Source organism: Camelus ferus, chromosome 6, assembly GCF_009834535.1.
Source record: "Camelus ferus isolate YT-003-E chromosome 6, BCGSAC_Cfer_1.0, whole genome shotgun sequence".
NCBI lineage: Eukaryota > Metazoa > Chordata > Mammalia > Artiodactyla > Camelidae > Camelus > Camelus ferus.
In genome coordinates, this window is record NC_045701.1 from 59682162 (window position 1) to 59709180 (window position 27019).

Below are 27019 nucleotides of genomic sequence, written 5' to 3' on the forward strand. Positions count from 1 at the left end.
GATAATAATAGCACCTATCTTATAGGATTGTTTGGAGTACTAAATGAGATAATATACAAGGCCCTAGGATACTAACTGGCAGAATATGAAAGTACAATATGGAAAGTCTAGTCCCTTAGAATCTATTTGTATTGTACTGTTTTTAGATCTATTGAGTTTTCCTACCTTTCCTTTCTTTCCTTTCTCCCACCACCCGTCTCCCCAGTTTGACTGGTTATGATTATCAACTCAGTGATAAATGGTTGCATGGCCATTTTTTTGGCCATTATAATGGCCATTATAGTTTTGGCATTTAGTTAGTGTTTTCTAATTGTTGAAATAAATAATTTAGTTTATCTTTGAGGAAAACTACTGTAATTTTCTGGTATTTTCAAAGTGGCAGGTAAGAAGTTTTGTTCCAGTGATTTCATTTATTTCTCTAGCAAAACTGTGGGAAAATCACAGATAAGAATTTAAGGAACAATGTGAAGGCAAAAAAATTGGGGGAGCATGATTGACTAATTCTGTACTTATTTAATGACAGTTTTGGTTGTCAAGGGAGGAAATGACAAGTTCTTCCTTTGCTATTTAAATAAAAAGCATAGTCACATCTAGAAAATAGGTCTCAACCATTCAAGAGCTGTTAGGAGTCTGAAGCCACTCCCACAGTTTTTTCCACTTTGCCTTGTTTATATTCTGCTCTAGTTCTATGCTCTGGTATTCCTTTAAGAGGCTCTATCCCATCCAGTGGTACCATGGATATGAAAATTTACTCACATTTTCTTGAAGATTTGAGGGCTACAAAAGGAGGGATTATATTTCACCTACCTGCAACTGTAATCTTGTGTCACTTTGTTGTATTTATTTCTTCTATCTTGCTTTTTCTTTCCTCTCTTTATGTAACATAAAGAAAGTTCTTCCATCACCTCATGAAGGACAATTTCTCCCACATTACATGCTCTTGGGAGGGGCAGGGTGATTCACCTTCTTCCCTAGTTTATCAAGGGTTTTCTTCAACACAATTATACAGTGCAAATAAATACAGATAGTGCTTTTCCCTGAAAAGAATTCTGGCAAAGTAGAATTTTCTCTACCTAAGTATATTAGTATTTGTGTTTATTATTTTTTTTTCTTTTTTTGTGTTTTAGATGGTAAGAAAATTAAGACATAAATTTAAGGGAAGCTGTGGGATTGCCGTGCTTAGTAGGTTCTAAACCTTATTCTATCACATATTAGTGATATAACATTTCACAGGTGGCTTAACCTCTCTTAAGCCTTAGTTTTTTCACATCTAAAATGAGAAATATAATGCCTTTTTTGTAGGGCTGTTGTGTGGAACAAATGAGATAAAGTGTTAAGGGCACAATATTGGGCACATAGTAAGGCCTTAATAGATGATAAGTGCTCTTGCGCTTGTTACCGTTACCACCATCACCAACTCTGAGTGCCACTGCCACACCCATTGCAATTAGATTAATTATCCTCTTTAAAGAGAAAAATGTCTGTTAAATGCTTTAATCATCTACTCATTGACACCAGCAAAAATATATATGCCAAATAATCTTAGATTATGATGTAAAGAGAACTTACGGTACTGATTTGGAAAAAAAAATTGTATACTTTTTTCTGGTTTGTCACTGGATGTTTATTAAAGTCTTATAGTTCGTCATGTATACTGCAGAAAATTTAAGTGAGTTTAAATGAACCTCAGAAATCATCTAATTAAATGTTGTCTTTCTTTTTCTTCCTTCTCCCTTTTTTTTTTTTTTTCAATTTGGGCCACTGTATCTAGTAAAAATTATTCTCCTGAAGAGGGAGGGATCATTTGTTATGTAGATAGTGGCCACTTTCCATGCAATTGCTTTTTTTAAAAATCGTAATTAATATTGAAATGCTTTATGTAAAATATAAGAATGTACATGTAGATGTGGCATTGATGAAAAATTGGCATTCTAATTCTTACTGATACTCATTTTCCATTAGTTGAAGGAAATGAAAACTATTTTATATTAACTTCCAGATATGTTGCTGTTATCCCCTTTAATCATGAAGTAGTATGTTCTTTAACTTTTAATTTTAATTTTAATGAATTAAAGATGTGTTTTAAATTCATTTAACAAATATTATGAGTGCATTATGGTCATATGATGTATTTGACATTGAGAAACATTCAGCTCTATTAGACATAGCTTCTGCTCTCAGAGTTCGCAGACTAATCATATAAGTAAGTAACTATTAGACAAAGTGGAAAGTGAGAAGAACTGTAAGAAAGTAGGTAGAGAGTACTGTTGGGGTTCAGAGGAGGTAATAAAGGAGAGGAACTACTTTTGAGCTTATACAGTCCTGGGTTGCCAACATGGACTATATACTGAACACATTTACTCTTTGCCAGATACTATATGAAGCATTTATATTCCATTAATTCATTTCACAACAACCCTATGATGTATGGGTAAATTATCACCATTTTATAGATAAGAAGCAGGGCTTAAAGAGGCTAAATAATTTTCCAAATGATATTTGGAAATAGAAGTGTCTGAATCCAAACTGTATGTTCTTTCTAGTCTCTAAAAGGGATCCAGGTAATCTTAGAAGTTTTTCGGAAACTGCAGCTGGAGATAAGTAGGATTTTTGGCATGTAGACATTAAGGACAACTTTCCTGTTACAGAACATAAGCAGGCAAGGAGTTAAGGGAACGCAAAAGAGCATATATGGCTAGTAATCAGTGTTGAAGCTTGGATGCAGAATTGGTTGTAGAAAAGGGAATAGTGGAAGATAAGGTAGGAAAAGGTTGGAATTAGATTGTACCAGGTTGAAGAATTTGAACTTTCTTCAGTGGTCATTGGAACACTCACCATCTTATGAATTTCTTTCATTTTTGATTAGCGCTGTTTTATAACTTGGAGGAAAGGCATGTTTGTATTTATTCAATACTGCTTAGTAGAAGATTTAGCGAGTACACTGAATATAGGAATGAATCATAGAATTTTATAGAAAAAAGAGATATTAGACATCACCTCCTCCAACATTCTTATTTTAGAGACAAAGATTTTGAGGTCCCAAAAGATTGTGATGTATTGGAGTTACATAGTGTAATGAATTAGACTTGTATCTAAAGGTAGGAACAAACAGATGAAGAATAATTTGAAGTTCTTTGATAAGGCTAAAAAAAAAATTTTTTTTTAAATTGAGAAAGATCAAGAAAATGGTATTATTTCCGGAAATAGGTTAATCAAATTATCAGACATGCTATATACACTGCTTTATTTGCTAATCTGGAAAGTTAATATACATATAGTTTGCTAGGAGTTTTCATTCATTGATTATTTTCAAGAAGGAATCTAGGAAAAAATGTAAATTTGTTTAATTCAATCTTGTGTTATCACCATCTCTTTGATAATCCACAAGTTCCTATTCTATACATATGTTATAACATGGAGAAGGAGAAGCAAAACAAACAACCAAAAAAAAAAAAGAATGCTATTTTTATGTCATTTACAACTGTTTGTTTTGATTACTTTTTAAATTCTTTTTTTTTTAATCCAACAGCTGTATTAGGTGGTACAAAACTAGATACCAAAACAGAATGGTATGAAAAGAGAAGATGTCAAATGATGAAGAAGTGCCAGGGATAAGAGTACAAAGCAGCATAGGAAGAGAAATGAGAAAGCAATATATTCTATATTCATATTCATAAATTTTTGGCCCTTACAACTGCTATTTTTTTCAAATTGTATAGCATGCAATATTGGGTTTTAAAGTCACTATAAAGGAAGAAGTTTACCATTAACCTTTCTTAGTTATTTATCTGAATTCAGTGACTGAGGCAGACTTATGATCAGATACCTAAAAGTATGTCCATTAAATTCAGTTCTTCTTTGTTCTTTCTCATTAGGCTCTTCAACATTATCAAATCTTAAAAAGGATTAAAATTAGAATAGATGGTCTGAGAAGCTCAATTTTTCAAGAAAATTTTACTGAGAGCTTTGGGCTTGTAATTTACTGTTTCTACTGAAAAATTTTAACTCTATGTATTAAGAACATAATATAAACTTCTGCCACCTAGTGTTAATATTTGAGTTATTTCTTATAGCATTCCAGTTAGTTTCATAGTATGTAGAAACTTTGTTTTATTTCTAGTTTTTATAGTATATAGCTCTTGGTATGATTATTTTATGTGATGTTTAAATAATAAGCAATGGTGAATTTAACAAATCAGAAATTTATTCAGTTGTATAACTGTTTCATGTCTCATCTGAAAATATTTCTCTGTCTAGTCCATTTTCCCTTTGATCTCTTAGTCCCTGTGGTTTAGGAAATTGTATTAATGAATGGGCAACATAACTGATTAGGATACTCTTGGTAAAATACTTTAAGATGTAAAGTTACATTTTCATAGCTGGAATAATGAAAAAATTTTGTTCCTCTCAAAGATTTCATCTCTCTTCATTCAACAATTGCTTCTTATCCTATTAGTACTAGTATAGGAAACCTTGTTATTCTGGACATTTTCTCTTGTTCTTGAGCAGTGCCCATAAGTAAAATGCTAATTTTTTGAGGATCTGTAAGCTTTAATCTTTAATGCTAAAATCAGATGTTGGCCTCATCAGTTGCAGAGTCTTAGGAAATAGGGCCCTGGTATAATTCCTCACCACCCCTCCCTCTTTTTTTTTTTTTTTTTTTAACCTGGACTCTTATTTATTTAAAATAGCATTTATTCAAATAGTCCTGCAGCTCTGACAGTTGTTTTTCCACTAGCACTTCCTAAGATAATCTGTGACAACTATCAAAACAGATTTACAATATTATATGTGTTTTAGGTGTATGACAAAGTGATTCACAATTTTTAAAGGTTGTATTCCATTTATAGTTATTATAAAATATTGGTTATTTTCCCTGTGCTGTACAATATATCCTTGTAGCTTATTTCTTTTATAGTAGTTTATATTTCTTAGCCCTCACCTCTATCTTGCCCCTCCCCCTTTCTACTCCTCACTGGTAACCACTAGTTTAATCTCTATCTCTGTCTGTTTTTTTTTTTTTTAATATTCACTAGTTTGTTTCATTTTTTACATTCTGCATACAGTATTTGTCTTTCTTTGACTTATTTCACTAGCATAATACCCTCCAAGTCCATCCATGTTGTTGCAGGTGGCAATATTTCATTTTTTATGGCTGAGTAGTATTCCATTGCGTATATATGTATACCACATCCTTTTTATCCATTCGTCTGCTGATGGGTTCTTAGGTTGATTCTATTTCTTGTCTGTTGTCAATAATGCTATGAACATTTGGGTGTATGTATCTTTTCAAATTAGTGTTCTCACTCTTTTTTTTTTTCAGATGTATACACAGTAGTGGTATTGCTGAGTCATATGGTAGTTCTGTTTTTAGTTTTCTGAGACCCTTTCATGCTGAGAGTGGCTGCATCAATTTATAGTCTTACTAACAGTGTATGAGGGTTCCTTTTTCTCCATCTCCTTGCCAACAGTTGTTATTTATATTCTTTTTGATGGTAGCCATTCTGACTGTAAGGTGATACCTCATTGTGGTTTTAATTTGCATTTGTCTGATGATTAATGATGTTGAGCATCTTTTCATGTGCCTGTTGACCATCTGTATGTCTTCTTAGGAAAAATGTCTGTTCAGGTCTTCTGCCCATTTGTTAATTGGGTTGTTTGTTTGTTTGTTTGTTTTGATGTTGAGTTGTATGAGCTGTTTATATATTTTGTATGTTAAACCATTATTGATCATATCATTTGCAAATATTTTCTCCCATTCCATAGGCTGTCTTTTCATTTTGCTGATGGTTTCCTTTGCTGTGCTAAAGATTTTAAGTTTAATTAGGTCTCATTTGTTTATTTTTGCTTTTGTTTCCTTTCCTTTAGGAGACAGATTCAAAAAAATATTGCCTCAGTTAATGTCAATAATAAGGTTTTCTTTGCTTGATTTTGGATGCATAAGACTCTCTGATTTGGGGCTGTTTTGTTGTAGTGATATTTATATTAAATGAAATTCTTAAAAATCAGCCCATTTTGTGAATAAAATAATAGGCAAAAGTTTACAATATCAGAAATGACTATTTTATACAGAGTTTGTTTTAGAATTTGTTCTAGAAAAGAAGTTTAAAACTTACTTTTAAAAACATATATATTATATCAAGGAGAAAAATATATCACAGTCATAATTGAAATGAACTTTTTGAAGCAGATAAAACCCCACAATCCACAACATCATAAAACATAAATAACTAAGCTCATGCTATCCTTCAGTCTCCTTAAATACATAGAAAAATGTAAGCCAAATAATTATGATCTATTTATTCTCCTCATGTTAACATTAGAAGGGTTTTGTCAAATCACTGAAGGAGCAGAGAGGAGAGAACCTCAGTTCTTTTTATAAAGCCAGTGGCTAAAGCATCAAGAGAGGGAGTTCTCTACAGGCTGGGACCGTGGCGGCAGCAAGGCATTTCCTTACCTTCTTTATCAGCACATTTTTCATATGTGTGGCAGTCAGGGAAATGGGTAAATATTGGTGCTCTTCTCCACAAAATAATTCCAACTGAAACCCTGTCATTACTGTTTTAAAGCTGTCTGAATATTCATTAGTTTTTTTATAATTTCAAATATTTCAGTTTTACTTGTTCCTGCAATTTATAATCTGATTATCAGTATCCAATATCTATCTTTCTACTTAAGTTATTTATATTAAAGATAGTTAAGTCTTCATGATCTTAATACCTGCCATAAAATGTGATTGTAAATGAGATGCCAGGAGTACGTTTTTGTTAGTGATTTTTAACCACAAGTCTGATGATCCAGGATGCAGTACACTAGGTGAAAAGCTTCTGTTTGAAAAACTAATAAATCCCACGGATTGCGCTTGTTGATCCTACTATTTCGAATGACAAATTTGACACTTTTATAAAGACACTGAACTCCTTTTAAATATACTCTCTCCCTCCACTATCTTGAATATTATAAAGGTTCAAAATAATACAACTTTGATGAGATTGGAGAATACTTTATGTACTCTTCAGGTACCATCTACAAAGATGTCAGAGGTGATTTTATTTTATTATTACGTTTTAAGCCTTTAATATAGCTACTAATAAAATTCATTTCTTAGAAAAATAAAAAATGACAACAGTAACATTAAATAGCAGATAAGTAGCATGTTTTAAATTATAATTTAATTATAATTCAGAAGGATATATTATAATTTTTACTATACAGAATAGAAGGAAAAATAAAATATATCAAAACTATATATTTTACTTTTTTTTAATGTATTACTAGTTGATGTCTGTGGTAACCACTGGGCAACTTACAAATATTCTGTTTGGACACATAGAATTCCTTTTTCCTGTCCTCTTTGTAGTTGGCTATGTGACTTGCTTTAGCCAATGAAATAACTTTTCAGAATAAGAGCTTTCATGTCTGTGTCAGATTCTCTGTATTCTCTTCCTCCTGGCTCAGTAATCATGGAAGCAGTTGAGGTAGTCTCCATCAGAGTGAGTGTTCCCTGAATGACTACTATTAGTGATACATTTGACCCTTGAACATCACAGGTTTGAGCTTCATGGATCCACTTACATGCGGATTTTTAAAAATAAATACATACTCCAGTACTACCAGATCCTCATTTGGTTGATTATGTGTATGTGGAACCAAGCATTCTGAGGGCTGACTGTAAAGTTTTAGGTAGATTTTTGCCTAGGTGGAGGGTAGGTGCCTGTAACCCCCGCATTGTTTAAGGGTCAGCTGTACTTCCCTCCCTGACTTACATTAGACAGATAGCATGAGCAGGAAATAACCTGTGTTAGATTAAGCCACTGAAATGTTGGGATTATTCATTGCTACTGCAAAGCTGAACCTATCCTGATTGACAGTAGAATTAAATCATGAGTCCCTTTATTTACAGATTTATTCTTAACCTGCAGGTTGTCTCTTAGTTATTTTGTCATTTGACTTCCCATGAATTTATGTTTATTAAATTAGAACCATGTGTGTTTGTAAATCATCACATATGATTCTTCTAATGCATGTTGAATATGTTACTTACCTTCTAAGTTTAGCTCCTATAGATAGATCTGTGAGCCACTTTATAAATTGCTGCTGGAAATAATAATTGTAAGTTAACTGAGTAAATGTGCCTTCACTAATACTAACACTATTATATAATTTCAAAGCACTTTGCAATTTCAAAGCACATTATCATCTCATTTGATTCTTGACCACAGTCCTGGGAGATAAGCAGGACAAGTTTAATTATTATGTAGAATCTTAAAAAATAATACAAATGAACTTATAGATAAAACAGAAGCAGACTCTCAGACATAGGAAACCATACTTACAGTTGCCAAAGGAGAAAGGAGAGGGGTGGATAAAGTATAGTAGAAAATAATCTGAAGTATATGTACATAACTGAATCACTTTGCTGTTACCTGAAACTAGTGCAATATTGTAAATCACCCTTACTTCATTAAAAAAATAAGTTACTTAGAAAAAGATAATGCATTTAATGAAGTATCCATGTTATCTTTTAATTATGCTTGATTCCACTTGAAATTAATTAGTAAAAGCATTCTTGTGTATCAGAAAGGGTGTGTTTTAAATTTTCATTTCTACAAAAAGCAGGATACATTAGAAAACATGTTTAGTCATTAAAAAGGTGTCATAAGCCGTTTATGTGAGAAGTATTCAGCTTCACTTTTTTTAGCTCAGTATATGAAACCTTCATTTCTATTTTTTATTTATGACATTATTTAATAAGTTTGCCATATTGGGATTGTTTTCATTGTATCCATTCTTAAAACCTTTTGGTTTTGTAACCCCTTTATTTTTTTCCTTTTTTCTTGTTTGTTTGTTTTATAGCTAAAGCAAGTCTTATCCATTTTATATTCAAGTAGAAATAGAAAATATGAGCTGATAAAAGGATTTTCAAACCAGCTTATTTTATAAGCCCTTTAAATATGATAAATACAGAAATATAATTATGTTAAAAGTGGGCTAAAATTCAGAAACAGCATATAAGAAACAGTCATTATGTTTGTTTTGGAGGGAGAGTGAAAACAGATCTAGGAAAATTGTGAGAAGTGGTACCTAAGTAGGGTGTAAAGGATGATTAGATGTTTTCCAAACTGTTAGAAGGAGAGAGACATTCTAATAAGAAAGAAAAGCATATGTGAAGGCTCAGAAACCAGAATCAGAATATTGTATTTCAGAAATTACAAGTTCTCTGTTACTGTTAGAATAGAAAATATTGGGGGCAGGGAGAGCAGGGAGGAGAGAATTAGGAGATGAGATTGGAGAAATAGTTAAGCCAGATTAAGGGTCTTCTATGTTCTGCTGAAGAGTTGGGATTTTATTGTATAGGGGTTGGGGAAACTAAAGGATGTTGAATTAAGCAGAGAAGAGACACGATGAAATACTCTTGTAGAAAGATAGCTAGTATAGCACTGTGCACTTGTTAGGGACCAGCTTGGTGTAGGGAGCACAACTGAAGGCAAGGAACTAGTTTGTTGATCATGAACATTTTTGAAAAGTTTAACTTTAAACATGTTTACAGAGTAATATCATGAGAAATAAGAAAAAGAGATTGTCTTTTTTGTAGTTGAAAAGTAAATTAAAAAATTAAAACCTCACTGTTTTAGAGTTTTCATAAAACTCACACAATTTTTAACTTGACTGATTGTCTACAAATTATCTGACTTACTGTAAGAGAGCCTATATAGTGAGATATTACAGGTATTTTTCTTCATATACTTTCAGGCTAATTTTTAGGTGTATACACGTTTATTAAATCTTAGAAGATTGCTCCTCTTATTAGTGTGTGGATTCCCTCTCTATTTCTATTAATAATGGCTTGTTTTAAATTTATAAATGGACTGTTAACAGTGTACTAAATCAGCTTTCTTGTTAGTATTTGCATATGTGTGGAATTTTTAACAGTCCCTTTATTTTCATCTTTTCGGTGTGGTTTTATTTTATATCACTTTTAAATAGAATATGTATTGCCTTTGTTGAGTTTTGGAAGGAATTTATGTAATTACTTATGTGTAAATTACTATATAATTTATTACTATAAATGTAAACTTCACTATTCTTAAGCTTTTACTCTTACAGATTTTATTATACTTATGAATTCAGTAATTTTTATGTAAAATAAGAGTCATTTTTCTTACTGTTCAATTAACTCAGAAGTTTAATTCAAACTCTAACTACAAATTTAAAAGTCTGATTCTTTAAAGCATGTCAAACTCTTAACAAAGCTGATTTACAAATCTAACAAAATCTTCCAAATAAACAACTAAAAAATGGAATAAATCTGACAAAAATTAAGTAAATCAAATATTCTTAAGTAGTTCAAACATTTTGAAAAGAAAATCAGTATGTACATACAACACAGCTCATTAATTACAGAAACTATGTATATATCCATGTTATCACAGTTCACCCAAAAGTATGTAGTTTCAATTTGCAGTTGACTTTTAAACAATGCAGGGGTTAGGGACACCAACCCTCCACAGTTGAAAATCCTGTATTACTTTATAGTCAGTCCTCCATATCCAAGGTTTTGAATCTACTGATTCAAGTAACTGCAGATGGTATAGTACTATCATATGTATTTATGGAAAAAAATATATAAATAGACCTGTGCTGTTCAAACCCATGTTGTTCAAAGGTCAGCTGTACTCCTTGTAAGGTTAATATTAACTTGCTCTCCAAGGTAAAACAGAATTACTATCTTAGTCCTTTAGGAACTGAGTTCATAGCTTGGATTCTTGATTGGATATCTGGGAATGAGACATAAAACTTGGGAATACTTTTCCTGATGGATATCTTTTGTTAGCTCTTTCAGATCCATTCTCTTTCCTTCTTTACTCTGCTCTACACCCTGAATACTGACTTCTGTGGACTCTGTCAGTGGTTTCTGCACCTTTTGGTTTCCAGGTTGGAGTAGGGGTGGGCAGTAGGCAGCCTCAGCAGAAATCAGAGAGAAGCAGATGGTGAGACAAAGGTATTTATTTCCATACTGTGTTGCCATGTGCTGGCTCTTTCCTTCAACAAAAAGTTATACCATTCTTTTCAAGACAACCCTTTCTAAACCATTCTTTCTTTTTTGGATTCTTAGAACCATACTTGTTTCTCTTGCCTAGAGTGACAGTGCCTCTGCTACAACCTTGGATTGCTGAACTATCCCTTGTATTTCTCTATATCTTCACTTTTGGAAGTGAAGATGTAGGACTTCTGGAAGTCCTTTTGTAAATAAACCTTCCCCAGGTTGTCCTAAGGAATGCTGTAATATGATCCAAAACCTAAGCCAGTGTAGTCATATCTTTCCTGCTACATCAGTAGGACTTTCTGAACCCATGCTTTTCACTTGGAACTTAAGTAATTGTACCAGTTTTTTCCCACCCCCTCTTTTTTGTCTTGCCATTCATTGTCTTTCTCTGAGATGATGAATCTCTTAAGGTTTTACCTCATGTCCGTGGTAATGATACTTAACAAATGTGTAATTTCCAGTCTGTTTCATATAAATAAAATCAAACAATATGTGACCTTTTGTGTCTGGTTTCTTTCAGGTAGCATGTAAAATATCATGGTTCATCCACATTGTAATATGTACCATTCCTTTTTATGGCCAATAATATTCCATTGTATGGATATTCCGTTTGTTTATTGTTGCTCATTTGGGTTGTTCCTGCATTTTGGCTATTGTGAATTGTGCTGTTATTAACATGCCTGTACATGTCCTTATTTCACTACTTTATATTTTTTTGGGGTATGTATTAAGGAGTGAAATTATGGGGTTTTATAATTCTATACTTAACTTTTTGAGGACATACCCAGCAGCAGAACCATTTTTCATTCCTACCAGCAATGTGTAACAGTTCCAATCTCTCCCCATCCTCACCAACACTTATTTTCCTTTAAAAATTTATTGTAATCATCTGAGCATGTGAAGTGGAATCTCACTGTAGCTTTGATTTGGCTTTTTCTAATGACTATCTGAGCATCTTTGTGTTTGCTGGCCATTTGTATATCTTTTTTGGAGAAATATCTATTCAAATCCTTGGCCTATTTTTTATTTGGGTTTTTTTGCCTTGTAATTTTGAGTTGTAAGAGTTCTTTATATATTCTGGATACTAGACTTTTATCAAATATGTGATTTGTAGATATTTTCCCCATTCTGTATGTTATCTTTCCGCTTTTTTTATAATGTCCTTTGTTGCACAAAATTTTAAAATTTTGATGAATTTTGATTTGTCTACTATTTTTCCTTTTGTTGCTCATGCTCTTGGTGTCATGTATAAGAATTTATTGCCAAATCCGAGGTCATGAAGATTTACCATTATCTTTTCTTATAAAAGTTTTATGGTTTTAGTGCATATATTTAGTGCATACATTTTAGTTTATTGATCTTTTTTTGAGTTAATTTGTGTATATGGTATGAGGTAAAGGTCCAACTTCATTCTTTTCCATGTGGATATCCCATTGTCTCAGCACCATTTGTTGAAGAGACTATTCTTTCACCATTGAATGGTGGTGTCACCCTTTTTGTAAAGTAGTTGACCATAGATATATTGGTCTATTTCCAGACTCTCAGTTCTGTTGCACTGAGCTATATCTCCAACCTTATGCTAGTACCACACTATTTTGATTACTGCACCTTTTTATAGTAAGTTTTCAAATTGGGAAATATGAATTTTCCAACTTAGTTCTTCTTTTTCAAGGTTGTCTTGGCTAATTGAAGCCTCTTGTGATTCCATATGGTTTTGAGGATCAACTTTTCTATTTCTGCAAAAAAAAGCTATTATAATTTTAATAAAAATTGCATTGAATCTGTAGATTGCTTTGGGCATTATTGACATCTTAATAATATTAAGTCTTCCAACTCATTAACATGGAATATTTTTCCATTTATTTAGGTCTTCTTTAATTTCTCTCAGCAATGTTTGTAGTTTTTAAAGTACACATCTTTCACCTCCTTGGTCAAATTTATTTTCAGGTATTTTACACTTTTTGATGCTATTGTAAATGGAATTGTTTTCTTAATTTTTTTCTTGGAACATTTGTTGCTAGTGTATAAAAACAATTGATTTTTATGTATTGATCTTACATTGTGCAGCTTTGTTGAATTCATTTAACTCTAGTGACCTTTTTGTGGATTCTTTTGAGATTTTCTAAATATAGGCTCATGTAATATGTGAATAGAGATAGTTTTACTTCTTTTCCAGTTTGGATGCCTTTTATTTTGTTTCCTTACCCAGTTGCTTTGTTAGAAATTCCAGTACAATGTTGAACAGCAATGGTGAGGGCAGGCATCCTTGTCTTTGTTCTTGATCTTAGCAGGAAAGCTTTCAGTCTTTCACTATTGAGTATGATGTCAGCTGTGGATTTTTCATAAATGCCCTTGATCATGTTAAGGAAGAGTCCCTTCTATTTCTAGTTTTGTGAGTATTTTTTAAATGAAAAGGTGTTAGAGTTTCTGAAATGCTGTTTCTGTGTTGATTAAGATGATCATGTTTTTTTCCCTTTGTTCTGTTAATGTGGTATATTATATTGATTTTCCTATGTTAAGCCACCCATGTGTTCCTGGGATAAATCCCACTTGGTCATGGTATACAATCCTTTCACTATGCCATTGATTTTGGTTTGCTAATATTTTGTTGAAGGTTTTTACATCTATATTGATAAGAGATATTGGTATTTAATTTTCTTTTCTTGTGTTATTATTATTTAGCTTTGATATTGGTAATACTGGTCTCATAGAATGAGTTAGAAAGTATTTCCTCCTCTTCTGTTTTTTGGAAGAGTTTGAAAAGGATTGGTTTTAATTTTTGTTTAAATATTTGGTGAAATTCACCAATGAAGCCATCTGGTCCCGGACTTTTCCTTGTTGGGAGTTTTTGATTACTGGTACAATTCTTATTTGCTATAGGTCTGTTATAGGTTGAGATTTTCTATTTTTTCTTGAATCAGTTTAGATAATTTGTGTTTCTGGGAATTGTTCATGTGTCTAGGCTATCTGATTTGTTGGCATACATATTCATAGTTATTTTTAGTTATTTACATCTGTCTTTTTCTTGGTCAGTTTAGCTGAAGGTTTGTCAGTTTTGCTGATCCTGTCAAAGTACCAATTTTGGGTTTTGTTGATTCTTTTTATTGATTTTGTGTTCTTTGTTTTGTTTGTGTTTATGCTAATCATTATTATTTCCTACCTTTTATTAGCTTTGGATTTTATTAGCTTTTTCTAGTTTCTTAAGGTGTAACATTAGGTTATTGATTTGAGATCTTTTTTTAATGTAGGTATTAACTGCTGTAAAATTCTAAGAATTTCCTTCTTTGTATCTCATAAATTTTTTGTGTTCTATTTTTATTTTCATTCATTTCTCAGTTTTTTTCTAATTTTCCTTTTGATATCTTCTTTGACCCATTGTTTAAGTGTATATTGTTTAATTTATACTTATTCATGAATTTTCCAATTTCCTTCTTTTATTGATTTCTAGCTTTATTCCATTGTGGTCAGAGAGTATGCTTTGTATGATTTCAGTCTTTTAAAAATGGAGACTTATTTTCTGGCCTAACATATGCTGTATCCTGGAGTGTTCTGTATGCATTTTAAAAAATGTATTTTCTCTCCTTAGTTTTTCCTTCAAGGTTTTAGGTGATCTATTTTATGTTTCAACTGTAATCTTTTTCCCCAGATAGAAATGAATGCCTTATATTTGTCCTTCAGGTAGCTCCCAGACAAGCTAGAACAGACAACATAATAATTTGTTTACAGTGTCTACCCTTCTCCCTCTGGAACCCGGGACCATGACCCCACATTCCTGTGTGGGCTCCTGAACTGGGGAAGGTGCTGGGCAAGGGCAAGGGCAAGTAAAAATGCCATAAAACTTTCCTCCCATTTTAAAGTTGCCTTTTTTCTGATTCAGCCTTCTCTTGGTTGCTGTAAACTATTTTCCACAGTTCTGACAAAGTTGGTTCTGACAGTTTTGCTTGTTTTCAGTGTTTCTGTGGAGGGATGGAAGTTTGGAGCTGCCTCCACTATTTTTTAATGTCCTGGCCCTTCATTTACTTTTACAATTGATTTATGTTTCCTTGACCACCATTATGTAATCACTTTCTGGATAGTCTTGTTCATGTTTCTATTATCTTCTGGTAGGCAGAGGTGACAGTGTCTGTTACCTTGGGCAAATTTAACTTCCCTGACTTTTGAATTGCTCTTTATAAATTGAGGATACTCTCCTTTCCTCTCCTGTTTCCTCCCTCACTAGGTTCTTATGAAGATCAAAGAAGAAAATGAACATGAAAGTATTTTTGTAAAGTTAATCTAATTATATAATCTGTTGATATGGAACCTTATCAATGCTTATTTTCTTCTTGTCATTGAACTATGAGTCATCAAGAACCATTAAGTAGAAATAAGTTAAACTGGGAGCTCTGTGAATCTATTCTCTGTTCTACGTATTTTGTCAGCAAATTATAGTTACAGCAGAACATACATATTTTTTATATCACTGCAGACTAAAATGCCCTTGAGCAAAGAAAGAAAAGGAAGCAACTAGGGGAAAATTCACATTAATAAACTTCTTTTAATCTTATATAATCAAATCTGAATTTAGGCATTGCCAATTACCTAGAGTATTAAAACATAAGCTAATTAAAAATCTGTACTCCATTTTATGTGTCTTAGAGATTTATCTTAATCTTCTGTTTTCTTTATACTTGTGTAAATTTCCATTTTCCTAATACAAGACCCAAGGACACTCTGTCAACCATTTGAAAGTATTATCCTCTTAAGAGGAAAATATAATAGGAATGAAGAAATGGGCTGTAGACATATTTGTATAAAATCAGCTTTGCTGCCTCATGGTATATTACTGCTTTTTGTTATTTAAGATTCCTTGTGTACAAATTAAAGTTATATTATACTTTATGGAAAAAATATGTTTCTTACATTCCTTTTAAGTTGTACTTAATGTACTGTCTGTTATCATTTGGCAATGTTAAAACATCCTTATCAACATATTTATGTTAAGTGATTTGCTATCCTCTTACAGGACTCCCCTCACCTATGCTATATAGTTAATTAAATATTTGTGTATCATGTATATTCACCTGTAACACATTGACAGACTTTTCCATTATGTGGGAAATGTTGGTTTGAGCATGCTATGCTATTTTTAAAATATTAAATGTGAGAGCTTTGGTTTCTTGTTTAGGTATTATCTAAAATGTTTGCCTCAGTTAGCTACCATGTGACCGTTTTTTTAAGTTTGCCGGGTATATTGATTTATACCAACATAAAAGCTAATTTCCTCCTGATTCCTTAAGAATTACAAACTTTTATAAGAATTACAACATTACAGATTATCCAAGTTCTGGTAAGCCATACATTTCAGTTTTGGTTTCTAGAACTAATAATTTTCTGTTAGAAGTTATCTCTAGTTTTCTGGCTTGTACTGAGAACCGTTTTATTGTCTTAACTATTCGTAGAAAAATAAATAATGAGAATTCAAGGAGTTTTCATGAAAACATAGCTATTGAATGTTAAGTCTTTATCACTGTGAGGAAATAAATGTTTAGAAAATTCTTACTGTAAATATGATTATAACAGTTTCCCAAAGCCAATAACATAAGTATTTGGTCAGCTAATGAAACATTCAGTCAGTGCAATTAAGCAGCTAATGTGAAGACATGAATCAGAGTTTCAAAGCTGCTCAGTATCACTTACTGTCATTATTCAGGCACAAGTGCTTTTCACTCAGAAGTCTCAGCAGTGTACTATTTTGTTCAAGATAAACTTCTTTAGGAGTAAGGATATTTCCAAAACTGTAGCCTCCCACTGTGTTCAGAAATGTTTTCTGAGACATAAGTAGCACTTTCTTTTTTTTAAAATCCATCTTCTGAGTCTGTAATGTATCGTGAAAAACTTACTGTGTAAGAGAGGAGTCAGGTACTTTGACCTGTGTTTAGAGCTGTTTTCCAGGAAAAAGAAGATTTTTAAAAAATTAATATATAGTTGACTTATATTTGTTTCAGATGTATAGCATAGTGATTCAATATTTTTATAGATACTGCATGTAAAGTTATAAAATATTGGCTATATTCCCTGTGCTTTGCATTACATCCTTGTGACTTATTTTATACCTAGTATTTTGTACCTTTTAATGTCTTTCACCTATCTTGCCCTTCCTCCTACCCCTCTCACCTCTGGTAACCATTAGTTTGTTCTCTGCATCTGTTGAGTCTGTTTCTGTTTTGTTATATTCATTTTTTTTTTTTTTTAGATTCCACATATAAGTGAAAACATACAGTATTTGTCTTTCTCTGTCTGACTTATTTCACTAAGCTTGATACCTTCCAGGACCATCCATGTTGTCACAGATATCAAAATTTCATTCTTTTTATGGCTGAGTAATATTTCGGGGGGGGGCCGGTATGTTGCTTCTGTATCTTGGCTATTGTAAACAATACTGCTGTGAATATTGGGGTGCATATATATTTTCAAATTAGTGTTTTCATCTTTTCAGATGTATACCCAGGATTAGAATTGCTGGATCATATGGTAGTTCTATTTTTAATTTTTTGAAGAACATCTATATTGTTTTCCAGTGTCTGTACCAGTTAGACAATTTTTATTCAGAATTCTAGCAATATATATTTTTTGTTTTTATTCGGAATAAATTTAAGTAGAAAATGGATTTCTTACAAGAGAAACTTCATATAATATAGGTTCATACCTATGGGTGAGTAAATCTTTCATCATTCTTCTCTGTAACCACAAGACAAAGAGGACATAGGCAATTGGGACACTTTCTAAAATTCCTTTATAAGTGCTACTGTATTCTTTATGAATCAAGATCACATGATTATTTTTAGTGCTTTAATTAATTTGCTTCAGTATATGACATTTATGTACAAAGAGTAATTGGAAATACTTTTTAATATTATTAATTATTATTAGATTACTTCTGCTGAGTTCAGCTGGAGAAATTCATACAACCTGATGCTACTAAGTAGTTATTTTGCACATGTCCATGGTTGACTTCTCTCTTCCTACAATGGCTTTTCCCAAATCTCTCACATCTACCCTCTCTCTTTCACACTCAGCAGCTAATCTTTCAACCCACTGCCCAGAAAATGTAGGTATGAGCTTTTTCCTTCAAAAGCCACACACCAACCATAAACTTCTCTGTGTTTGCACCCATTATAAACTCCTCCTTTCCATCCTTAGAGACAAAGGGCCCTATCCTGTACCTGAGGCCAGTCCTGCCACCTGAGCTCTGTGGTCTGCTTTGCCTTTAAACGCAGGAATATTACACCATCAAGTTGGTCTCCACTCCTTTTTCAGAACTTCTTTTCTCCATTGGAACTTTAATTTATCACATGAACATGTTCAAATTTTCATCTTGATACAACGTACTCACTTCATAAATCCTGAATCTTCCTCTAACTACTGCCCTTTCTCCCATATTCAACAACAAACTATTGAAAGAAGTTTAATGCTTGCTATTTCCATCCCCTTATTTCTGATTCATTCCCTAAATCTAGTGCAATTTGGCTTATACTTAGAATCTGATTTTACTATTCGTCATTCCCAATTACAAAGTTTGGTAAGTTATCTTTTAGTCCTCATCTTGTTTTACTTCTCTGCTAAACTACTCTCATTTTCCCCAAACTGTGTTTTTCCTTTGCTTTGTCACACTATTTCCTTTTAGTTTTCTTTCTTTCTCTCTGACTTCTTCTAAATCTTTTTGGCCATCTCTTCTTCTGCTGCTGAAGTTGTTATTGTGTAAGATCTTTCCTTTACCTTTGGTCTCATTCACTGTTGAGTACCTACTGTGTGCTGGGCTCTGTCTTGGGAACTTCTTGTATATTGTTCTGGATAACTTATAGCAACTCTGAACAGCCACATAACTTTCCTGAGTTCACTACTAATGGTCAGTATATAACACAAATCTATTTGATTCTAAAGCTAGATTATAACATATTTTCAAACTTTTTAAAGAAACTGAATAGTTAAAAAAAACTTACTAGGACCCCAAAATATAAAACAGATAAAAATGCAACTGCTCATTAGATTGGGGGTGACAGGTCAGGCTTGGCCCTCCTCCCCATTCTGCCCTCCCTGTGCCCTTAAAGGCACTTACTCAGAACACAAGGGCTCTGGGAAAACCAGTTAAAAAGATACAGTGATTGGTACTAATTCTCAAGCCTGTATTTATTTTGTTTCAAACTCAGATTTCCAACTGGATTCTAAACCTTTCTATTTTTCTAACTATATACATGACACGTAACTTAGTTGCTGATGCCCCTAAATGGAACTTACCTTCTTTGTGAAACCTGTTCTAACTATTGTGCATCCTAATGTGGTGAAACCTCCTTGCCCAGCCAGTCTTCTATGCCTGAGATTTGGGAGTTGTTAAAGAGTTCTTGCTTCTGTCTCACATATAATTAAGACAGTTAAGATCCTTAGGGTCAGAGCCCCTGGAGGTGCTTATAATCATGTACTTTGTCTCCCTTTTCACTTTCTCTTTCTCCTGTCTTTTTTATATAAAGATTTCTAAAATTCAGTTCAGTACTGCTCACCTACTAACATTTTTATGTGTCCTCATTATCTAATTAAAAAAATATTCAAGGCCTACAAGGGCCTTCAGATTTGACACTTAGAATACACTGTGTTCTCTCAGGCCTCCAGCCATTGTAAATTCTTCTCCATTATATCCTCCTTACCTCTTTATCTACCTGGCAAATGATTATTGCCCCTTATATATCAACTTATGCATTATGTTTTCTGCAAACAGTCTCCTGACTTCTCCAGGTCTCCAGTTCTCTTGTATTTAAAAATTGTCTTTTTCTTCACGCTAGACTTTGAACTCCTTGGGAACAGGGACTGTCTTCTCATTTAGCAACTAGCATAATACTGGTACATAGTTAAGTGTTCAAGATATGTTTATTTAGGGGAGGGTATATAGCTCAAGTGGTAGAGCGTGTGCTTAGCTGGGTTTGATCCCCAGTATCTCCTCTAAAAGTAAATAAATAAAATAAATTACTCCCATAAGATACATTTATTGCATAAATAGATTCTTTGCAAGAAGATTAAAGTTCTGAAGTTATCTGAGTGTACCCTGCTGTGTCTGGTTTTTCTTTTTTTCCCACTTCATTTGTTCACAAAGTATTTATTGAATTCATATTATGTACCAAGCTGTAGGTACTGGAATACAGAGGTAAGCAAGCATGGCAGTAGTACTAAATCCACCTAGGTTTCTAACCAGAAAGCTGGACATCACCCTGGTTCAGTGTTCCCCAGACTAGCATCATTTGGGAACTTGGAGGTGGGATGGGGCCCAGCAACCTTTTTTTTTTTTAAAGAAGTCCAATTTCTTAACACATCTATCAAATATAAATGTCTCAAAGCTCTAAGCTTTAATAACTTCAGCAGAATAAATGCCACAAGCATATAAAAAGCATCATTGTCACTTTAAATTTCTTTTACCTTAACTTATGTTGCGAATTTTTTTTAATTGAAAGTATAATTGACCTACAGCATTATGTTAGTTCCTGGTGTACAAAATAGTGATTCAGTATTTCTATACATTACAGAATAATCACCATGATAAATCTAGTTACCATCATTTACCATACAAAGATATTACATTATTATTGAATGTATTCTCTATATTGAACATTTCTTACCTGTGATTTGTTTATTTTGTAACTGGAAACTTGTACCTCTTAATTTCCCTTGCCTATTTCCTCATCTCCACCCCTCTCTTCCCTCTGGCAACCACCTGTTTGTTCTCTGTATCTATGGTAGTTCATTTGTTTTGTTTTTTAGATTCCACATATAAGTGAAATCATACGGTACTTGTCTTTGACTTACTTCAATTAGCGTGATACCGTCTAGGGCCATCCATGTTGTTGCAATGGCAAGATTTCATTCTATTTAATGATTAATATTCCATTGATCTGTCTGTTTATATCTGTCAGTCTAGCTATCTAGCTGTCTAGCTATCTATCACATCATGTCTTTTTAATTCCTTCATCTACTGATGGGCACTTAGGTGCTTCTGTTATCTTGGCTATTGTAAATGTGCAATTGAATATTGTTCATATGCAGTGAACATATGGGAGCATCTATCTTTTCAAATTAGTATTTTCATTTTCTTTGAATAAATACCCAGGAGTGGAATTGCTGGATTGTATGATAGTTCTATTTTTAATTTTTTGAGGAACCTGCATACTCTTTTCCATAGTGGCTGTACCAATTTACATTTCCACTAATAGTACATGAGCGTTCCCTTTTCTCCACATCCTCACCAATACTTGATATTAGTTGCCTTTTTGATAATAGCCGTTTTGACAGGTGTGAGGTGATATTTCTTTGTGGTTTTGATTTGCAGTTCCCTGATAATTAGTGATGCTGATGATCTCTTTGTGTGGCTGTTGGCATCTGTATATATGATGATCTTTTAAGTTCCAGCATATTCTAAAACCCTGAATTTTTACTCCCCTACATCTATAATGTTTTTGATGTCATATTTTACATCTTTGTTTTATATATTGCTTAACAACTTATTATGGATATAGGTGATTTTACTGCTTGGTCATTTAATCTTCCTACTAGCTTTATACATGGTTGATCTTACAGTTTATTTACTTTAACTGGTAAGATTTTTCCTTTTGTAATTTTCAGGAGTTTTCTCTTCTTTTGATTGAAACAAATGCCTCTGTCTTCTCATTTTGCTTAACTTTCTCTTCTTATGAAATTAGGTGAAATAGTTACCTCTAGCAGTCTTGAAGGGGTGTCCTTGGGTGGAAGCATCCCTATATAGTCTGAGTGTCCCCATTGGCTTTGGTGGGAGAACTGGATCTGATGTGAACTCGAGTTATATCTTTCTCCAGGATGTGTTGGCATCTATAACCTTGGTAGGAGATGGGGCCGGAAATGGAGGGGCTAGAGTCAGAGCCAAGTATGATTGGGGGCTTCTTCTGTGTTCAGTGGCCAACAACATACTATTGGGGAGCAGGTTCAGTTTCTGAGTTGCTGGAGCAGAAGCTCTGAGGGTTGGGTCCAAGCTGGCTCCATTTCTTCTTTGTGTGTGCTCTCCCCTTCCCACCACCAGCACCCTTGTCCCAGAGGGGAGCAGTGCTGGAACATGAAGAGCCACTGCAGGCACTCAATGTCGGTCTGTGCACAGGCTGTGGCACCCCTGGCCACAGTCAGAGCCCAGGACCACTTGGGAGGCACTGCCTTAATGAATGCCAGTAATGACTGCCCCTGCTTTATTCAGATGCTGTTCAGGGTGCGAGCCGCCTTTGTTCGTCACAACCAAATACTCCCCTTGGTCTCTGAAGCTTTTGCCCTTGTGTGGAGCTGTGATTCCGAGCAGTTATAGGCCCTCAGCATGGGCATGAGCAGTCAGCATATGTCTGGGTGCAGGCTGTGGCAGTCCCAGCTGGAGGAAGGGCCTGCGACTGCTTGATGCACTGCCTACATAAGCCCAGTAATGACTGGCTCTCCTCACCCTGTTCAGAAGCCTCCCTGGCCCCAGGCTGACACAGTCCCTCACAGCTGAGCACTACGCCCTTGCTTTAATGTGGAGCTGTGCTGTGAAGCAAGCAGGGCCTAAGTAGGTGCTCAGCTCAGGTTTGGGCTTGTGCCAGGCTGGTTGCCGGGAATGGGCCAGAGTCTGATGCAGTTTCAATTGCTTTCTCTGCCTTGTTTCAAGAATAAGCATGTATTGTGTTCTTCATGAGTGGAGTCTAGATTTCTTAAAGCCCTCTTCTTGGTCCCACTAGATTTCTCCTGAGATAAAGGGACTTGTCTTCCTGGTGTTGGACCCCAGGGCTGGGAAGCTCAATATGTGGCTCAATCTGCTTATTCCACAGAGAAGCTCCCCCTCTTCTTCTGTGTCCCCTTCTAGGAGCACAGGTCCCAACCTGATCTCTCTTCTTCTCTTCCTACCTGATTCTGTGTGCATCTTTCTTGCAGCCTTGGTTGTAGAAGAGTCTGCCAGTCTCCAGTTAGTTTTCAGTGAGAATTGTTCCATATAGAGATCTCTTTGTGAGGGGAGGTGAGTTCCACGTCCTCTTATTTCACCATCTTGATCTCAATCTGCTCCTTTTGTAATTTTTGTATTTCTAGTTGAGGTCTTTTCTTTCCCACTTAGAAGAGTCCCTTTAACATTTCTTGTAAAGCTGGTTAAGTGGTACTGAGCTCTTTTGCCTTTTTTTGTGTATCTGTAAAACTCTTTATTTCTCCTTATAATTTGAATGATAGTCTTGACAGGTAGAGTATTGTTGATTGTAGATTTTTCTCTTTCATCACTTTAAATGCATTGTGCTACTCCCTCTGGACTGCAGATTTTTTTGCTGAAACGTCAGCTGGTAGTCTTGTGGGAGTTCCTTTGTTTATAATTAGTTCCTTTTGTGTTGCTGCTTTTAGTACTCTTTCTTTATCTTTATTTTATTTTATTTTTTGCCATTTTGATTACAGTGTGTCTTGGTGTGAATCTCTTTGGTTTGAACTTGTTTGGGAATCTCTGTGCTTCTTGGAGTTGTATGCTTGTTTCCTTTCCCAGGGTAAGGAAGTTTTCAGCTATTATTTCTTCAGATAAATTCTCTGCTCCTTTCTCTCTCTCTCTTCTCCTGGCACTGCTATAATGCCAATATTAGAATGCTTGATATTGTCCTGTTTGTCTCTTAAACTGTCCTCATTATTTATTCTTTTTTCTGTTCAGCTTGAGTGATTTCCACTACTCTGCCGTCCAGTTCACTGATCCACTCCTCTTTATCATTTAATCTACTATTGGTTCCTTCTTGTAAATTTTTTATTTTAGTTACTGTATCCTTCAGCTCTGTTTGGTTCTTCTTTATATTTTCTAATTCTTTGTTAAACCTCTCACTGTTTTCATCCATTTTCTCTGCAGTTTATTGAGCATCTTTATGATCATTACCTTGAACTCTTTATTGGATAGATTGCTTTTCTCTACTCTGTGTAGTTCTTCTGGGGTTTTACCTTGTTCCTTCTTTCAGAACATATTCCTCTGGTTTTCCTATTTCCTTGCTGTCCCAAGCTCCCTTTTCATTTTTGGTCTTTATGAATATACTTATATAGACAGAATTAAGAAAAATGAAATGATTTCCCCTTTCTCTTTACCCCATCTTGTCTCCCCAAGCCCCACAGAGTTAAAACTTGGGCCTCCCTCCACTCCCAAGAACGCTTGTGTATGTAACAGACACGGTATTTAATTGCACGTACAGATGTTTGCTGGGTTTGTTCACTCTAAACTTCATTTAATCTGATTTTTTGTTTGTTTAGGGGGAGGTTGATTTTATTTTTCAATATTAAAAAAAATCTGTTCCTAGGGAAAAAAAAATATATTCCTCTGTCGTCTCATTTTGCCTCATTCTCTGTTTTTGTTTCTATGTATTAGGTGGGTTGGTTATGTTTCCTGATCTTGGAGAAGTGGTCTTATGCAGATGATGTCCTATGGGACTCAACAGCATCCTCCCCTCTAATCACCAGAGCTTTGTGCTCTAGGAGTTCCCCCATATGTGAGCTGCACAGGCCCTGCTGTTGAGGAGGGGTTGACTACAGTTGATAGCTGATAGTTGATAGTTGACTACTGGTAGATAGGACTTGCCCCCGCCCGGTTGGGTACAAGGCCCTGCCTTGTGTGGAGGCTGCCAGTTGTTGGTGGGTGTGGCTATGTTGTGGCACAGCTGACTGTGCTGCCTTGGGAATCCTGGGGCTTTGCTAGCCCACTGATGGGCATGGCCAGGTCCCTGGGTGTCTGGCTGCAGGGCTCTGGGAGGTCCTACAGCTGGTACCTGCCTCCTGGTGGCTAGGATTTCTAGTGTTCCCTTTCAGTTTTAGGATTCTGTGTTGCTTCCCTTACTGTGCCATCTATGCTGTCTTTACTCACTATTCCTATTATTTTACAAAATATTTAAAATTTATTTTCAGTAACTACATGCAGGATTGATATTAAGTGTATCTTTAATGGATGGGTTGGATTCCCCCTGGTATTTATTTTATATAATTTCAAATAAAATTATTCTATCTTTAGTTCCGTAAAACATTAGTTTTTACAAATGGAGGCCAATTAGGAACAAAATATACCATGAATAATTTTACTTTGGATTTGCTTGTTTTTCACTTTTTGCTGACTCATTGTGGTAGGTCTAACCCAAAGCATGATCTAGAAATGAGAATGTTGTCTGGCTTATTTTATGAACTTCGGAATGACAGGTAAAAATAAATTTTCTTCCAAAAGGTAATTGAAGAAAACAATATGGCTTTATCTTTAATCTTTTAAAGTACTGAAATAAGAAATCTACGTATTTAATTGTAAAGAACTTTTATAATGTATTGAAACAGATTTTGTAAAGTTAAACTTTTAAAACTTACAATTTTCAAACCAAGTCATATGTAGCTGATTAAAATGTGTTTTTATTTAAAATATTATACCAGCATGTGCAGAGTTATAACACATTGCTAAAAAATGTAGTCTGGAAGCAAATCAGAATCCTGAAAATAATGCTATAATTTTTTAAATAAGAGGAAAATATTTTCTTTACACATGAAGTTTTTGGCCCAAATGGTATTTAACCCACTAACTGACTAGTCTATTAAAGCATTCTATTCCAGAAAAGCTTCCATTTTGGTAAAAATTGATTACATTAGCACATTACTTATGGTAATGGGGATAGATTATTTTTTTCCCAGAGTGATGCTGTGGTTTTGGTTTTGGAAGAGAGTGCAGGTTTTCTGTGGGCTTAAGTATTAAAAATGCTTCTTAAAAACTTAAAATTTTTATGCATTAAATCAGAACTCTTGGAGCTTTTTCAGATTTTACTGCTTATATAGTCACTGGTCCCCTGAGTAGATATTTTTTGAACCTGTTTTTACTTGCTGGAAAGTAGAATTTTCCATAATTAAGAAAAAACATCAGTTACTTTATCCACTTGACTTTGTCTTTGCTTGTTATTGTTTGCTTTAGAGATTTATCTAAGTTATTGACATGATTCAGAGTCCAGTGTATAAAATAGAGCTTTTAAGAAGGTGCTTTGAATGGAAAAATAAATACCTTACAAAATATCTAGCTTTGGGTGTGTCTAGTTCTGTTTGAATTTTTTGTTTTTCTTTGCATTTATAGCTATACTCTGTTATAGCATGTATCTTTGAGTATAAAATTGGTTAACAAGTTGAGAGTTCAGCTTATGAGGCAGAGCAGGATAAAACCTCAAAACAATTTTCAAATATACCTATTTAAGAAAAGATGAATATTTATCTTTTAAATAGTGTCATTCTATGCTATACATTATGCCCATCTCTGTCATTATTATAGATGTCTTCTAATTTCCAGGAAACCTTCTTGTCTTCCTAAGTGGCTGATACACACAGCCTGTCTTCCATTCAAACCTCTGCTGTCTTCCTCCACAGCTCCACATGTGGTGATAACTCATTTCATGTCCTATATATTTTTATTTGGCAAATATTATCATGGCCATTCTTTAACAAAAATTTTTATTTAATTTCTATACTCCCTACTTACAGGTTAGGGTGATTTCTTTTTTATAGTGGTGGCTGTTTAATGGATAGATACTTACCTTGCTATCAAGAAACTTATCTAACAGGAAATATATAACATTTGTAAAAAGCTATGATACACAAAAGGTATAGATAAAGTGCTGTGCAAATTCAGAGGAGGAAAGAAGTAATTCTACCTGGGCAATCCAGAGAAAGTGGCATCTAAAAACGTTAAGTATTTCAAACAAAGAGAAGTACAGAGAATAATCTAATAAAGAAATATTATAATTCCACCTCCCAGAATTAACAAATGTTATCTTTAGAAGTCTAAATGTAACATCTCTCCTCCTTCTGAACATAATAAAGGCCTTAGAATGCTTAACTTTAGACTTCTTATATTATCCTTGATATTTTTGTTGCCATTTTGTGGTGGTGGTGATGTTTTTGGCTCATCTCTGTTCCTTGTATCCTGCTCTTCCCATTGAA

At 34.0% G+C, this 27019-nt stretch overlaps 1 protein-coding gene and 1 long non-coding RNA gene across 2 annotated transcripts in view; one reads left to right on the plus strand and one right to left on the minus strand.

Moving 5' to 3' along the window:
* MNAT1 (MNAT1 component of CDK activating kinase) overlaps positions 1 to 27019 on the plus strand; it is a 167865-nt gene that overhangs the window by 127898 nt on the left and 12948 nt on the right. The window lies entirely within an intron of this gene.
* On the minus strand, positions 1381 to 10962 carry LOC116664297. The gene is made up of 3 exons (XR_004320735.1): positions 10888 to 10962; positions 2993 to 2997; positions 1381 to 1391 (listed from the first exon to the last, which is right to left on the minus strand). It is a non-coding gene; the product is annotated as an uncharacterized LOC116664297 (long non-coding RNA).